Consider the following 18,198-nt stretch of genomic DNA (forward strand, 5'->3'; position numbering starts at 1 on the left):
AACTATTATATTCTTTTAAGGATATTCAATGGTTGAATAAAGGGGATATGGACATACAGTCCTCTGAGTTTGGAATTACGGATTTCTTTGTTCATAGTTTAGTTATACAGTGTGTTGATGTTGGACTGGGGAACTTTACGAGAAGCAATAGAACCAAGTCTGGCCAAACTTTGTTATGAATAACTTTATCAGTCCTTTCACTCCATGATTTTTTTGCTAGGGCAGAAAGTGTTGATATATTTTTCACTTAGTAATAGCAAAGTGAGTGTCTGTCCCTGGAAATGGCAAATGTAGCTGCATGTGAGTGTTTAGCATATGCATATGTTATGTATAAGGCCATGGCGATAACTGAATGTTGATGATTTTTATTTGTTGATAAAGGCATTGTATAGTTGCAAAAGAGAAGCAGATTTAAATTCAGCTAAACTTGGATAGACTTTTTGCTCTTCTAATATTTTGACATTTTGGATTTTCTTTTTATTTTGTGGATATTTTATCTTAAGGCCACAGTCTTGCATTTTGTGGAAAATATAACTAGAAGTTAAGGTACTGAACTGCTGCTATAGCACCTTACCTGAGGCACAAACTTTGTTGAATGTGAGTTTTATAAATAAGTAGAAACTCATAAGTACTATTGTTTATTGGATTTCTCCAGCTTCAAAAATTCTAATGTGAATTAACTTAGCAGTTTATTTTCTGTTAGATTGTGATTATTTTTTATTTGTAATAGTCTTAGCCAGAAATGTTAAAAGTTAGCTTTTGTGGGCACTATAATACTAAATATTTACTATTTCTTGACATTCAAAAATGCCATTGGATTTGTAATTCAGGTATCATATTTGAAAATGAGTCTTTTAAAGGATAATATACATGTCTTTGTTTTGTCACACAAGGTCACGACTAGAAATGTGTTCCTAGGTACTTTCACCCCACTTGGTTTAATTAAATTGCTTTTGAATATTAACGTCCCAGTTTAATTCTTTGGACCTTTGAGGAGAGGACACTATCGCTTTTACATATGTAGAGAAGTAAAAGTCTCATAGGTCCATCTTGTCTTTAAAAATATATAGTGCTATAATAGTTTTCTTTAATAACATCAGGTTGAGTTATGAGTTAACTGTTTCAGTTCATTGTTTCCTGGTCCAGCGTAGGCTGTTCATTTTGCTAAAGTTTTTACCAAAGATTTCAGAATATGATCTTTAGAGTTGAACAGTTAAGGAGGTATTAACAACAGCAAAAATATTTTAAAATGTTAGATTTTTCTTAATATCATAGTCCTAAAGATCAATAAACAAAAATTATGAACTACTATTGAGACCTCCTTCACCCTTTCCTTTGAGGGGCATCAGTGAAGGGCACAGTGGTTGTACCTCCGTGAATGTGTGTCCCTAAATTCACATTGGTTGAATTTAGGTATAATTAGAGACTGAGACCCATAAAATGAGGGGCAAAGAGCTAATTACTCTTGTTGGTAACCAGCTGTGGCCATAAGTAACCCTGTTTTGACCCAATTAATAGTAAATCCAATTTTTAATCCTACTGACAGTTGATGGTGCACTCATAGGTGCAAAATGAAGGACATTAAATTTGGCTATGACATTGAGTGATTTCACAGAAGACCTGCTTCTACAACATTTGGAAACATTGTGAAACATTAATATTCAGTTGCTATTTTTCCATCTGAAAAAAAAAATTTTTTTTTTTTTGGTTGCTGCTCACTTGCAGCCACAGAACAGTACCTTTTTGAGTAAAGCAGCAAGGTTGCTTAATGACATGCTGTGTGGTTAACAAGATTCAACTGTCACATCAAAGACTTTATATAATTTCAAGATTTTAAATTTATTTGTGACATGAACTCATTACAGCAGCTAATCAATGCAAACTTTGTCCTTTGTCTAAGAGAAACTGAATTTAATTTAAATTTAAATTACAGTGTCTAAAACTTGATAAAATATTTTAGATTTGAATAAGAGGAAAAAAATGAATACAAGTTTATTTATGATGGAGCTTTATACCCAGGAGAACAGCTTCTTAAGTGTTAGTAAAATAACTATGTTAAGAATTAAAACAGTTTTGAATATGCAATTAAGTATTTATGTTAAAAAACATGTTTCTTATGTATGTGTGTATACATATTTTTATAACTGACACATGTGATTCTTTGTACAGTATTTGGAATCCTTCCTTTTAGACAGCAGTCCTCTTGTATTCAGTCTTGTGGCTAAAATAGATCAAAAACGTATTTTAAAACTGTTAAAGTAACTGTATGACTCATGCTTGAAGTTCTGAAATTTGGGAGCATTATGAGACTTCCATGCCAGTAACCACTAGATCATTTGCATTTTCTCACAGAGTAAATGGAAAAAAATTTTGAAAACTAGTAATGTCCTGACTTCTTTAATAAAATGTATCCTGTGTATTGCTTAAATCCATAGTCCAGTCTTTTCTGAGTTCTTGAGCTATGAGATGGAGGTAGCCTGTGTAATCTACTATTTTTAGAAAGTTAGGAAAGCAAACCAAATACTCTCTGAGAGGACCCTATGAAATGGCTGTACCCTTCAGCTGTGCTGTTTCAGACTTTGGCCAGGCTCCCAGGTGACTTACGTTAATAGCTGATTTCTAGTTAGAAAAGGAGAATTTATTTCATTAAAAAAAACAGAAGTCAAACAGTTCAAGAAAGTACTCATTTATGTAGAAGAAGTCAATTGGTGTGTTATTAAAGATATTAGGAAGAAAATTAGCTGACAGTATTTTAGTTGCATACTGATGATTTTGAGGTTTAAATAATTAGATTAAATATACTGTATGAAAATGTAGACTCTATTGCTGAGTAAAATGGGAATATATGATAATGAGTAATATAGACATATATTAAGAATATCAATTAGAATGAAAATAAAAGAGCAAAAGCTATAATGTGTGCTAGTATATAAGCAATATTGTAAATACTTAATTTCCCTAATTTTCCTTTTACAATTGCAGTTTTAATTTATAATAGTCTAAGAGTATGTTCAATCTGAGACCTAAATTGCTTACAAGCTATAGAATTAGGTGTATTAGCTATTTCAGAAATCCAGAACATTTGCAAAGGTGCATTATTTTATGCCAAAGAGGATTATGTTCCCCAAGGCTTGTGAAAGAGATAGCAAAAAAGAAAAATATTAACACTGCAAGCCACCATTAGAATGATATATTTCAAAAATGATGTTTCAAATAATAGTTACTGACAAGTTACCTATTCAGTCATGAGCTCTCAAGTAATATTTAGGGAAATGTAAAGAAAGCCTACAGAATGTATTTTAATATTTGTCAAGTTGTTTATACTCTCAAAAAAAGCTTTTACAATATGATCAACAGAAATAGACTTTTTTTTTTTTTTACTAAATTCTATTTCAAATACTCATTAATTTTTCAAGTACTAGGGATGGGAGGAAGGGAATATAACCTTTATATTTACTATCTATTTTCAAAACATCCAGCAAAATTCTTTTGTCTTTGAAAACTTTGGTCACTTGTTCCTTTATCAAATTGAGCAATTTTATTTAAGATAATTAAACTTTCTTTTTGCTATATACAGTGATATCTATCTATAAATAGCACCCTTGATCAGATTTATCATAGACACATTTGAGATCAGATTCCACTGCAAAGTGGCATAGAATCAAGGGCACTGAGAACAGTTTTAAAGAGCCTCTGCAGACTTAGCAGAATATATGAAGTATGGAAATTAGGTATTAAAAGGCATACAAATATATGTACATACAGGTAAATGAAAACGAAAGCATTCAAAATCAGTAAGGCAAATCAAGTGTCCAGATGGTCACATATGGATTGGATGACATAACTAGATGTGATGAAGTAGTCCCAAAGGTGTTTACAGTTAAATTTTACAAGATCCTTTGTTGCTGGCATGGTTTATCCTCAATCGAGAAAGTGCCTGTGTTGCTGCTGTTCTTTCTAAGCCCCAAGCACAGACTTTTCATCATATTTTAAAAACCAGTTTATCTGATGATCCTGATAAAATATCTGCAAGTTTTAGACTAAATACGCAATTTTCAATTAAAGTTTTGATCTAGTAGGGTCCTAATTGGAACAACCATTACCAAGAATTTATTATTATTATTTGGTTTTACCACTGGTATCTCCCATGTAATTAAAACTTTGACAGATGTTGTGTATACTGTGCTGGCACATATATTCAGTGTGTCTTTCAGTGACAGATTGACATATCGCTTTCTCGTTTTCTCCTAATGATTTAGGACATGAAATAACTGTAAGGTATAAGCCATGTAGCAGTGTGTTCCATATTAAAGGTCCCTAAGCAGACTTCACAACTTCGTAAAGAAAGTCCTGTGAATATGCTGCAGTGCTATCAACTCTCACATAAATCTTTCTTTAATAAAATTCTCAGTAGCTGCAGTTACTTGGGTAAAACTACTAATTGTATTCATTTGCCTGTTTATATTCTTATAGTTAGAACTTTTTTTTAGAAACCTTTTTTTTTTCTGATTAGTAAAGGTTTTTTAGACTATCGTATAAATTTTAAACCCTGTTTTGAATCAAGCTACCTGCTGCAGTAATTCTAGAACTAGTTATTTTGCTTCATATAAGATTTTGGTATACCGCTTCTATTTTTTTTCTCATGAAATCTTGCTTCAGTGTGTGAGTGTGACAAACTAAAAACAATTTAGACCTTAAGCACTGTGGCACTTTACAGTTGAATAAAGTTTAGTTGTAATCCACATGTCTGAAACTACTCAAAATTCCACTCAGTAGCCTTGAATCAGTTTTATGTATAAGGCTGCTTCTGACTTAAAAGACCAGTGCAGTGTGGGGCGAACTTTCTTTGGAAGAACTGTATGACATATCTCCAGTTCATGCAAAAGGTGAGAAATGGAATGTTTCCCAAACCTAGCATAGACACGTAGGAACCTAGTTTGGGAAGCTTATCTTGTCATTTTTCTTGCCGAGGATAAGTAGAGGATTTTAGCTATCAACATTGCTGATCCGTTACCTTTCATGCTGAGCAATGTCTCTGCCTTCCCATAGACTTAGACAAAGCTGCTTATTTTCTTACAAAGAGATCCTGTTTAGGAAATTTGATTTTTTTTTTTAATTTAACAGAAATACACCCTATGTTTTTAGAAAGGTGAGCAATTTTTCATGTTAACAGCTAGGCCAAAAACCATGTCTGCCAGTAAAAGTGGGTAACTAGATAGATGGCCTTTGATTTAGCACTAATGGTAGTTATTTGCCTGTGGAAACTTAAGTGAAAGCAATTGGAAAGGCTTGATAAAAATTCTTAGTTGTTTGAAGTATAATTGATTATTAGAATAGTAATTTCTTTGTGAATTTTACTGTAAACAAGTTTGATTCCAGTGAGGACATCTTATGCTAATGCTCATTTATAATATATTAACAGCAACTACAGAGTTTTTATTTAATACTGTTTCTCATGTAAACATCATCACATGCACGTGTACCTACAGCATAATTCCTACATTTTTGGCACGTTTGAAGTATTTTCGCTTTGAGATAAAGTTTGATTTTTTTGCTAGCAATAAAACTTTCTATGCTATAAGCTTCTGTTTTGAAAATTCCTGATTATTACCAAACAGTATAACCCCTTACATATTCTAATTTGGTTGACAGGCTGTTTGTCCTCTGGATTCCTGTGGGCCTTAATCTCTAACCATTATTTTTCTTCTTTTGTTATCTCTGAGTTCTTTCCAGCTTTCTAATTGTCCATTTTCAGAACCGTTGGTTCAGATCTTGTGTATGTCTCTCCTTAGGCACACAGAAGTGATTTAGACATTTAGTCTGTGAAGAATTGGATTTAGCATTGCATAACAGAGACACTTCCCCGCCTCCCCAGCATTTGGCATAAACAGATTAGGGGTTTATATTTCAGTCAGTTGTCTAGGCCTATTTGGTGACTCTACAGTCATTGGAATTCAGGTTCCTTCTCTCTTAGTTCCTGAGGACCACATGGCTTCCAACTTTAGGATTCTTTCAAAATTGCAATGTGGCCACTACAGTGCCAGCCATCATATCCTTAGTCTAGGACACAGGATGCAGAAAAGGCAAAAGACCATAACTTGGCCCAGTCAGGCTCCTTTTAGCAAAGGTTCTCTGAGCTTCACCCGGTAATTTTTCAGTCTCTTATTGGCTGATTTTGGCAGCAGGGTTTGCTAGGAAGTGTTTCTTTAAAAAACAAAACAAAAAAAACAGTAACAACAAACCTGCTGCCTTGATTAAAATTGGGCTTCTGATAGGTAACACAGAAGGGGAGATTGGAGCTGGGCGTTCAGGAGGGCCTTTTCCATTCTCCCCTCCTGTCTTAGCTACCAGAAGCCTGATTTTACTTACTGTTTTAGGCCATTTGCCTTGGATATTCAAGGCAAATTGACAGTACAGGTCCTAAAACAGTAAAATTTTTAATGAATTAGATAAGTAGTCACTGTGTAAACTGTATAGCGGCCTCTCCAGTGCATAAAAAGCCGTATTCAAAAGATCATTTTTCCCCTCATAAAACTTTCTCAGGATTAAGTAAATCTCTCTGAAAAGCCTCTGGGTAAGGGAGGTGGTTGAGGATAGACTACTTTTGAAGGGAAATTAAAGTCTTCTCATCTTGACAAACTTGTGATCACTTCTCCTGTCTTGGCTATTTAGTAAATAAAACCTGGCATATCACAAATGGATTTATTTTTCCTTATAGAGAAAACTAAAACAGTTTTATTTTTTATCTTACTATAACTGTACTTATTTATTTATTTATTTATTTAGGGACAGAATATCATTCTTCGCCCAGGCTTGAGTGCAGTTGATGCAATCTTGGCTCACTGCAACCTTCAGTTCAAGCAATTCTTCTGCCTCAGTCTCCAGAGTAGCTGGAACCACAGGCGTGCACCACCATACCTAGCTAATTTTTGTATTTTTAGTAGAGACTAGGTTTTACCTTGTTGGCCAGGCTGGGCTCAAACTCTTGACCTCAGGTGATCTGCCTGCCACGGCCTCCCAAAGTGCTAGGATTACAGGTGTGAACCACTGTGCCCAGCCTACTCTTCATATTTATATACACAGTCATGTATTTATAACTGGAATATAGCAGAAATGCATGGCATAAAAACAAGTCCCAAATGATTTTAAATGACAAGAGTCTGTACTCTGATTTGTGTATCTGCTTCTTCCACAAATATGCTTATTTTTTCTTTATGTAGTAAAATAACAAAATGAATTAATATTTATTGAAACTGAGTAGATGTCAATCAGTGTTTTCAGTGCTTTTCATTTTTTCATAATATTTTGTCCTTATAAAATCTCACTGAGATAGTTACTGGTGTTGCTTACATTTCACAGATGGGCACACTGAAATACAGAGAAATTAGGTAATGCATGCAAGGTCAGTCAGCCAGTAAACTGTAGAGTTGAAGCCTTGTAATCTGATTTCACAGGCTGTACTCTTAACTGTTTTGCTATGTTTGCTGGAAAACATTTTTTCTTAATATGCGTATGCATATTCTAAGGATTGGACAAAGAAAACATAACTAACAGCAGTACTTAAGAATAAAAATGAATATCCAAGGCAAATTAACAATACAGGGCCTAAAACAGTAAGTACTCAGAAGTAATTACTATATTTTAAGTCAACAAATGAGACAAGGAATGAAACCAAAATAGCAGCAAGAATGCTGCCACCAACTTTCAAAGGTGTTGTATCTGTTGTAAAATATATGGCCATATAGGAAAAATGTTAAATGAATTAGATAAGTAGTCACTGTGTAAACTATATAGCTGCCTCCCCAGTGCATAAAAAGCTGTATTCTAAAGTTTTAGTTGTTTAGAAAGTGTTTTTTCCACAGAAGCAAGGTGATTTAAGTTATTAGGTTAACCCCGAGAAAACAAAGTAGCCCATACGATGCTTGAAGGTATAGTTCAGTATAAATAGTACCTTGGAAACCTGGTTATTAATTAAACCCAAGAGGTGCCGTAGAAATCTTAATCATAAATCTTGAAAACTACTAGAGTCTCAGACCCCAACTGCTTTTGTCAAATTATTTCTATTGCAAAGATGTATTTTACATTTCAATGTAGGGTTCCAGAAATTCACTTTGCCTAGTGCAGGGTAGGTGGCCTTTCTCAAACTCATTCTGTGAGCCAGTGCAGTTTTCCCAGCTTTAACTCTGGGCTCCTTCTGTTTCCTGAAGCTAGTCTTCAATAGGGTATTTGCTTAAAATCTGTAGGGTCTAAAGACTGGGTATAGAGTGAGGGGCTGGAGACCAAGCCTTCTCATGTGTGTAACCCTTAGGGTGGGAAGGTGTCCTCAATATGTCTTCCAAGTGACCCCCTTTCTTTTTTCTAAGGACTCAACCTGCCTCTTTTTTGAATGTAGTGCCCTGTCTACTGCAGAGCTTAATGAACAGCTTCTCCCCATTCTTCCTTCTCTCTGAAATTTTCAAATGTGTGGTTGTTGCTATTGTTTTCTAAATACTAGTAGCCATGAGGAAATAGAGGGTAAAAGTATTGAACTTAGTTTTGTTTTGTTGTGTTTTTCGGCATTTTATCGTAGGATATGGTTAAGAGATCAGTAATAAGAACTCAGAGGTGAGGAAGAAAAACAGGAGGTGATAGAGGATGAGGATTCCACAATTTAAGTAATATAACTTACGTACTTCATAAGTCAAACTTCAGGGAGTAGATGTTAACAACTCAGTCATCAAGGAGCTGATTGCCAACAGGGAGACTAGTATATTAGGCGGTGGTGGCAATGATTAGGAGGGGAAATTTCTCAGGAGCAGTTGCAGGGTCAATTAAAGAGATACTTAAGGAAGAGAGAAAGAAATGGCTCTGGTGGTTTATCTTTCCTTTATCTACTTCCCTCTCTCTCACACTATTAATTATGATACCACAAGTGAGAATAGAAGAACTAGAGGGAATCACCAGTAAGAGACTTCACATAGCCACAGGCCACCAGACTGTGGCAGCTGTCCCTGGATCATCATGGGTCAGTTGGTAACTACCTATATTTTAACCCTAGATCACAATTTTAGGCCCAGCAAAATTCTGCTGAAGCTATCTAGATTTATTAAGCAATATTTGTATTTTCGTTTATGTTAATGTCAGATTGAGATTCAAGACCTTGTTTTCTCCAGACCCCATATGAGTCCAGTATCTTAAGTTAGAATCTATCTCTCTGCGTAAAATTCAGAGCTAGCGCGTAGGTTTCTGGATTTCAGAATCACTTATACTTATGTCCAGCTGTTCTCAAACAAGGCAAGAAGCATTTGCTGTTAATAGTTGACAGTAAATTACACAAAGTAAAAACATGGAAAATGAAAGGCAGAAAAGCAGGGAAGCTTTTCTATCATTTTCAATTTTCTGCAAAACTATGGACATAATCAGTGTTTAGGATCTGCTTGTGATGGATAAATTACATCTGTAATTCCTTCTTTTCCATATTACTGCATTCAGACGATAATTTGCTTTCACATATCTTTGCTCATCTAATCGTTCATAGACTGGGAATAAGGAGTAACGTCTCCCAATCCTTGGAAGCATTTATAACTAAGTAGTGTTAGCTCACCAAGTGGGCCAAATTAAAAATAAAAGGTTTCAGAGAAAAACAGAGCCAAATTTATCATGTTTGAAATAAGATTCCTCTTGGGTAGATGACATTGCTTTTTATAAAGCAATTCTCCTTAAAGGGAGGCAATGGAGAAATGAACCATGAAGAAAGAAATAACTGAATAATTCATTGTTTATATAGAGTCCTGTTAAGAAAGATCTGTGCTCTGAATGAACTATCCTTCTTCACATTATCTTGTATTTCTTCCTGGCTAAGTTGAGACTAATGAAATCTAAATCTAGCCATGAGAAAAGATTATCATCATGATTTTGTTGATTGATTTTTTTTTTTACCATTATGAACTTTTACTGCCAGATATCTCCATCCATGAATCATAGCAGAGTAATAAGCATTAAACAAATGTCTACATAAGAAAACCCAATATGTTAAAAACAAAAAACAACCCCCCTCCAACTCTGATGAACTAAAGCCATTATCCACATTAAGGAAGAGTCATCTACACTGCATGTGTTTTTATGGTAGAGTCTGTTTAATAGCTCCTCCAAATCTTTTAAACTATGATTAACATATAGTAGCTTAATATATACCATACAGTAAAGTGGGTTAAGTATGCAGAGTGAGATACAAGATGCAAAATGAGGTATTGGCTTCTGTATTTCCTGCTAAGGATGAATAATGTTAGAGCAGAGATTCTCACCAGAAATACACATTTTCCTGCTGAAGATTTAATTAAGAATTTTTTTAAATGCAGATCAGTATATATGTCACTTCTTCATCTCAATTGTAGAAAAATCATCCATTCTTTCTCACCTTTTCATCATTCATTACCTGCTACCAGACATTGTGATAGGCAATTCTGATTTAAGGGTGAATGACACAGAGTCTTTGCCTTTTTGGGTGTCGATAGACTAGTGGTTATTATAAGCTTTCAGGCTTCTGAGAAGCACAACTAAGGTTAAAATAATCATGAGATAATAAAATACTTTTAAACTCTTCTAGTCTTTAATTGTAAAATGTTCTGTTAGAACACAAACTTGGTCAGGTATCACACAGGTAGGCATTAAATGCCCTCCTGTGTGTCTGAGAAATTTGTTATGAACTGTATTGGAAACCATTGCATAGTCAGTGTAGGAAGAACAGATGAATTTCAGCTATGGTTATGTGTGCTGTAAAAGACTATACATGCTTGTATTAGTCAATGTGAGTATACCACTGATTTTTGTGTTAAGAGATTTATATCAAGCACATCATTGATTTCTGTAATTCAGTGAGGTAAAACTGAGTCACATTGATTTTTGGATAGCACATGTAGAAATGGCTAATATTATTCCCCTGATTTAATCCTCGTCTATTGATTATATAAACTAATGAAGCTAAGAACAATTAACCCTTCCTTACAGGGTTACACAGTCAGGGAGTTGCTGAACTGAGATTCAGTGTGGCAGTCTGTCTTCACAGCATGTGCTTTCAATCTTTGTGCTAAGTTTAACTTGTTTAAATTAGCAAGATTATGAAGCACTATGCAGTGATCTTGTATATACAAAAATATAATATATTGATTATTAGAGAATCTACATATTACACTATTGTACATATGTGAGCAAGTACTGTTGACTCATTACAGTTGCCTAAATTAAGCAACTGTACTTTTTAAAGCATGCTCAGTCACATTTTTTCTTAATCTAGAAAGTCACTTCTGAATAACTGCTTGTTTAGATTTTCTCATTTAAGGTGGGAAATTTATATTAAAATTTTAACTAGTAGTCTGACAACATAAAGTCAAGAAGAATGCTGCTGACAGGGGATGAACAGTATAGCAATCAGAATAGACTGTTCTTGGGGGGAAAAATTTGAAAATTTCTGGATTCCAAGGTAAACCTTGGAATTGAGGTAAAGGGCATCAGATAAGAAAGTTTTTTTTAAATTTCATAACTCTTTTTTTGCTTAAAATATAATTTAAATAACAGAAAGTATAACTGATATTTTTCTCATACATAGAAACATAAGACATTATTTTGTAAGAGGCTGAGATTTTATTCACCTTACTGGGCAAGTCTTACTAGTGAGACTGAGAAATATGCTTAAAAACCTTTGTAAGTCTTTGCAAGTTAAAATCTAGATGAAACCATTCACTACCTCTTTGACAGCGATTTATATATATTCTTACTGTATGCCATGCTTATTTATGGTTTTTAGTATTACATTTCAGAAATTTCCTAGGAATAAAATTTCAGTAATTTTAATTTTTTTATCTGTAATACTGTATCAATAATGCTGAAATATTTAGATCCAGTAGGTAGAATTGTTTTTCATGTGAGTACATTAATTTTAATAATGTATTTAAAAACAGCTCCCACTGTTCTTTTTAAGGCTTTTGTTATATGTAATTGGTACTTTATTCATGGTATGGCGTAAAGAGCACGTTTGCTCTCAGAAAATGTGTTTGAGAAGATGAAATTTCTGGGCATACTGGGTATTGAGTAGCTATCAAGTTGTAATCCTGAACTCTTAAGAGATGTATCTCAAATATGAGAATTGATTGTGTTATTTAAAATACTCCATGAGAAATGTAATTATTTTTATGGAACAATTCATTGGGACGAATGGTAGTTTGGACAGAAACTTTATACCAGTAGCTAGTGTTATAAGTGTCCTTTCCTGAAACTCTTGCAACACATTGCATTTTGGCCATTTTCATGATTGTATGAATTTAGTCAAAAAGCCAATTAGAAATACATTTTTAGAAAATTAAAAATGAATTTGTGAGGATTCAATGAGATATTATATAAATCACTTAATTCAGCATCATACTCCATGTAAATACTCCTTAGATGGTAGCCATTAGTGTTGTTCTTACCTGAATTCCGGACTTCAGTCTAAGTTATCTTTCTTCTTATGGGAGGAACTTTGCGTTAGGTCTGAATAAAGATTGTTACATGATTCAAACTTGGCATCCAAGTCAAACTTAATTTATGTCTGGGTCTAAATTGATCCTAGGGAAAAGTAAGTGGTCTTCCTTGTCCATTCATTTCATTTCTCTGGAGCTTTCTTCATTGGTTTGCTTTAGCTATAGGGTAACTTTTTATTGTGTTTTGGGTATTTTCTGAGTGTCTAGATTGGCTTGTATGCTCTTTGCTTTGGGATGAAATTTGTAATAAAAATTACTTTGTAGCAAAAAATACTGTTGTCAGGAATAATATGAATGTGACTACCAGTGGTTTGCACTTCATTCCTAGTGTCACCTTAAGGATTTTCATCAAACTAGGATCTCCAGAATAATTTGCAAAAAGCCACATGAAAAAATGGGCAAATAAAAACATTTTTTTAATGGCAGAGAATCAAGACTTTGTTAAGAGCCCAAACCATGGATTTAGCTGGATCTGAGTTTGATTCCATCATTGTGCCAGTCACTTTATTGTCCCAAGCTGGTTTTTTCATCTGTAAAACAAGTCCAGTACCATCTGCTTTCAATATTTGTGAGAATTCAATTAGATCAGTTAGATAGAAATCATTTAATGCAGTATCTTATTCCATGTAAATACTCCATAAATGGTAACTGTTAGTTTTGTTCTTATCTAATGCCAGAGTTCAGTCCAAGTTACCTTTCTTCTTAAGGGAGAAACTCTGACTTAGGTCAAAGTGAATGTTATTCGTTATTATGCATATTGCACTACAGGTCTCTGTGTTGTAGGTAAAAATTGAAAAGAACTTACCTTGAATGTACATAAGTGTGCACATACTAGCTTATTTACTTACCTGTTATCAAGAGAAAATAACACCTTAACCTCTTAACATATATATCACTTGATTACTAGCTAAACAAGGAGGTATTAATAAAATACTTCAGTATTTATATTGTCCGTGCCTGAAAGTTTCTTTGTAAATGTAGTTATCTGTGAATGGAAAAATGGTTGTAACCATCTGTTCACAAATCTAATTTCATTTAAAACTAATCCTCTTTAGCTTTGTGCTGGTCTATAATAAATAATTCATATTTGATATTTCAAATGCTGTATTATTTATGTAAATTTCCTCCTAAAAGACTCACCTTTTTAGAAATAAATTGTTTATTCAATAAGGTACCTGCACAGATTAGAAGGTTAAACATTAAATTTCATTTTTTCATGATTTGCACTATTCTTTTGTGTATGTTTTATACCTACATGAACTTTATTGGTCAAATATCCACCACTCACTTTCTCAAATGTGTAAAGAAGCATCTAAATCCATAATACTCTGTTTATCACAGCTTTATTTTTTTTCCCTTTCACTGTCACTCAGTATTGATAGGGATCCAATTTTAGCCCATTGAAATGGTCCTTTTTGCTCCAAGATTTTTTAAAGCATTTGCCTCATTTACAAGTTTGAGACTTTTGTAACATGATTAGAAATAGGAAACGTTTCCAGTAAGTGAAAGGGGGGAAACGAACACCAAAAGCCCATCTCTCTGATTTTTTTTTTTTTTTTTTTTTTTTTTTTCAGAAATAATACAGCCTAATTGCTTCCTATGGCCAGTTCTGGGTTTTCCTTCACAGCATCTATAAATGTTCTTGTTTATCCAGTCTAATTCTGGATATGAGTTGTGCATTTACAGTTTGATTTACTGAGCCATTCCACTGCCTTCTTGTTAAGGCTATTGATTATTGCCCATTCTTTTCTGCTATGCATTGATTTAGTGTGAGACAGTGAGTTAATTGTATCACTTGATGTTGAAGAAGGATTAAATATGTGTTCAAAGGGGATGCTTGTAGCCTGTTTAATTGAGTTGGCTATTTCAGGCTTTTAACATGTTGTGAAACAATTAGGAGAAAGTACAGGAGGACCTCTGAGAGCAGGGAACATAAAATTTGTTTTCAGCTTTTTGGCAGTTGCCAAAAATGGTTCGGTAAGGCTTTCCTGGAATTAAGTAGTCAGTTGGTATTTGGTTAGCAGATGCTTTGTAAAACAAAACGTATTCCCTCTACATTTCCTTTAAAAATTGGGGAATTTAACACCTTTAGATAGTCATGTTTTACTGAGAAAAATCCATTCTCTTTAAGAATAGTTTTATATGGAAACTCCCTATTACTGTATATAAGAAAAAATAAGCAAGGTGTGTTGTCTATGGTGGTAGGAAATTACAGAGAGAAAATTAAGCTAAATGATTAAGAATCTGATAAGTTCTTTTTGTTTACTACAGTTTTGTTTCATGTTTCATAGTTTTATAAAAGAAATTTCCATGTAATAACATTTAAGATAAGGCCAGTATTATTTTCTTTTACATTGTTATGTAGTTTGAATTTTCTAAGCTTTAGGCAATTCACACTTAATGTAGAAAAAAATTAACCTTCAGAATGAGATCATGGTGCCATGTTTCTCTAATGAGTGTTACCTTTTGTTTTAGCAGCTCAGTTGGCTCTAATCCATGGAAAAGTTATTTCCGATCAGCTCCAAAGCAGGAGCCAAACCAAAGTTAAAGAAACATTCTCCAGTAGACAAGTTTCTACAGATAATATCAATAGGCAAAGCATGTGTTGCATGCATGTACAGACACACACACACATACACGTCTTATGGAAATATTAAATCAGGAAAAATTACTGAAATTCTCGTAATAAAAATAACTGTAATATTAACGAAGTACTCCTTATCAATTCTTTCTAGTCACATTGTGGCCCCAAGCGTTTGCTTGACTTCTCAAGATGTAATTGCTTTGGGATAAATTGAAGAAGTATTGAAATACCACTCTCTCCCTGTATTAATACCTTTCAGGGCTTTCTGATCTGTAACCTCTTGCTACCTCTTGATTTATCTGGCTTAGCATATGAATTTTGAAGAATGAGGGAGCACAAACAATTATGGCTGCCTTTTAAATAATGCACGTTTAAACCTGTGGCCTCAAACTTGTCAGTTCTGAACTTTAACAGTAGAGATGTGAAAACTCAGCACTGAAAGTAGAGAGTATAAGAGATTTTGCCAGTGGAACTACTTTGCTGCAAATACCTACTAGACCTAAATCTTTTGCCTAGTGATCAGCTGTACTAATAGCAGGATCCATGTGAGTCAGCAGCTTGCATGGCATGCCCACTGTGTGCAAACAGCTTCTCAGGTACTTTTCCAGGCTTCCTGCCTGCATAAAGCAGAAGAGGCTTAGAATATATTTATTTATATTTCTTTATTCTCTCACCACACTGCTTGCTCCATCACCTAGACCTGCTTGCTCCATCACCTAGTTGGAATTTCTAAAGCAACAGACATTGGCAGATATATATTTTAAAAGCTGTGTGCCTCTGATCAACAACCATTACCGTAATACTGCTGAAAGTTTCAGGGAACAGTATTTTTGCCATGACTTCTCAATCTATAGAGCAGATGTATTTATCTTCTAAGGACAAAACCATCTGGAAATTTTCACATGCTCCAGACTTTCAGATAGAGCTGGCTTTGCCTTCTCCTTCTCCTTCTCCTCCTCTTCTTCCTTCTTCTGTTTTTTTTTTTTTTTTTTTTGGGGGGGGGGGGGGCTTTGCTTTCTTATTTAACACTGTGGATGAATTTTAAAAGATTGAGAAGATGAAATAACCTTCTCACCTACTTAGTAATTTCTTACTCATATTTAGAAGGTAGAGTAACTGTGTTTCATAAATTCCCCCACTAAGTTTTTCATTAAAAAATAAAAAATTTTTAATATAAATACCATTTTCTATGATTTCTGGTCCCTAAAAAACAAACAAACAAAAGCTACTCGATGGTACATTGGTTGTAATTAGCAAGTCTCCATTTACTACAAATCTTCCATTTTGCTTTATTAATTTCCTTTTTTAATTATAACAAATCAGCCAGTTGATAAAATAATATGTTAACTTTTAAAAGATTTTTATAAATTTATGTAGAGTTCTGTGACTTCCTGGTATGACTTCATGACTGTTTTAGTTGTATAAAGAATTTAATATTTTTTATTCCTTTAAAATAATTTTTTTAGAGACAATCTCACTGTTACTCAGGCTGGAATGCAGTGGCGCAGTCTTGGCTCACTGCAGCTTCCACTTCCCAGGTTTAAGTGATTCTCCTACCTCAGCCTCCAAAGTATGTGGGATTATAGGCATGCACCACCATGCTGGACTGATTTTTATATTTTTTGTATAGATGGGGTTTTGCTATGTTACCCAGGCTGGTCTTGAACTACTGAGCTCAAGCGATCCACCCAGCTTGGCCCCCCAAAGTGTTGGGATTACAGGCGTGAGCCATCATGCCTGGCCTATTTTATTTTATTTTTATCTCAAAATAGCTTCATAGAGTTTTCTCCAAATAAGTCTGATATCTTCTCTTTGTATTTCTAATTGATCCTTACTTGTAAACCCGTAGAATCTGTAAACCCACAAACAAATGATTCTTCATTATCAAGTTCTGTTTTCAAATAGATGTTCAAAAAGATGATAAAGGATATATTATAACCTAAGGGCTTTATTTCTTTCATTTAATTTTTTTAACCTGTAATTGTAGTGGACTTAAGTGTATACAGTTTTTTTGTACAACAAATAGTATTCTTTAGATACAACAAATGAATAGATTAGCCTGTGTGAATATAGTTTTACAAAATATTAACGTACGAAAGTAGTCCTAACACGCCAAGTGCTGTTACTTTAGAACTTCATGCATAAATTGGGTGTGTTGTTACAGGATACAGAGAAAATTGATGGTCAGTCTTAGCCTGTAGTATATTTTGACAGCGTGAATGAGTCAAGCAAGCAATTTTCCAGACTGTTTAATGGTACAAAGGAAAGGGCTGCTAAGGAAGTCATTCTTATGACTAGCTGAAAAATATTTTTCTTAGTAACTGTTCTAGAGAAAAACAGTTCAACATTGGAAGAAAAAAAGCAGTCTCAAGTTACAAACATTCAAAAAGTGGTTTGATCATTAAAATGTATTTATCTTATGACAAAACTTTTTAAAAAGGGTACTGCTTACTATATTTGCATGTTGTCTTGAAACTCAACAAGAAACTATGCCTCACCATTGCAAGTTTCAATTCATGGTAGAATTTTGGAGATTATATTTATTGAGCTGCATTTTTTATTTCATCAGCACAAGTAAAACTTCATTATTGTAAAATAAAGATAAAATATTTTAAGTTTATAAAATTTCTGCAAATTTATTCCACTGTGTGGTTCTAAACTGCATTTGAATTAAAATAGGACTTGATCGATGGAGAATCATTTGTTCGTGGGTTTACAGATTCTATTCTAGGTAGTTTGAAAAGATTCATTGTCCAGCAGCAACTATTCACCCAGAGACATAGTGCTTAGCATGAGCTTGATGGATTCAAACCACTGAGTTTATCATTACAGCATAGATCTTTGAAAGGACAGGCTGCAAATCTTGTTTCTAAGCTGTGACTAGCTATTATTGTGTCAATTTGAAGAACAGAAGTAAAATCAATTCAGTTTCAAAAAAAGACACTCTACAGTCATTCACAGACTGCAGCCAGTTCAAATGATAATATCCTGCCTATTTAAACTCCCCTGATTATTAAGATTATTCAATATCATGTTAATATTTAAAACTTGGAATACAACCTACTAACCTTATTTTTATTTGTACTACTGGATGTGTCTGTAGCATTTTTGAAGTAGCTT

At 33.8% G+C, this 18,198-nt stretch overlaps 1 protein-coding gene across 50 annotated transcripts in view; it reads left to right on the forward strand.

Moving 5' to 3' along the window:
* Positions 1 to 18,198, forward strand: part of MBNL1 (muscleblind like splicing regulator 1) — a 211,944-nt gene that overhangs the window by 53,613 nt on the left and 140,133 nt on the right. For 2 of the 50 annotated variants that reach the window (XM_074405519.1, XM_074405516.1), the window contains exon 1: positions 1 to 18,198. This exon is cut by the window's right edge and continues 16,709 nt beyond it. The exons of the other annotated variants lie outside the window; for them this stretch is intronic. The gene's annotated coding sequence lies outside the window, so the exon portion shown is untranslated. 50 annotated transcript variants of the gene reach the window in all.

This window comes from Saimiri boliviensis, chromosome 9 (assembly GCF_048565385.1).
Source record: "Saimiri boliviensis isolate mSaiBol1 chromosome 9, mSaiBol1.pri, whole genome shotgun sequence".
Taxonomy (NCBI): domain Eukaryota; kingdom Metazoa; phylum Chordata; class Mammalia; order Primates; family Cebidae; genus Saimiri; species Saimiri boliviensis.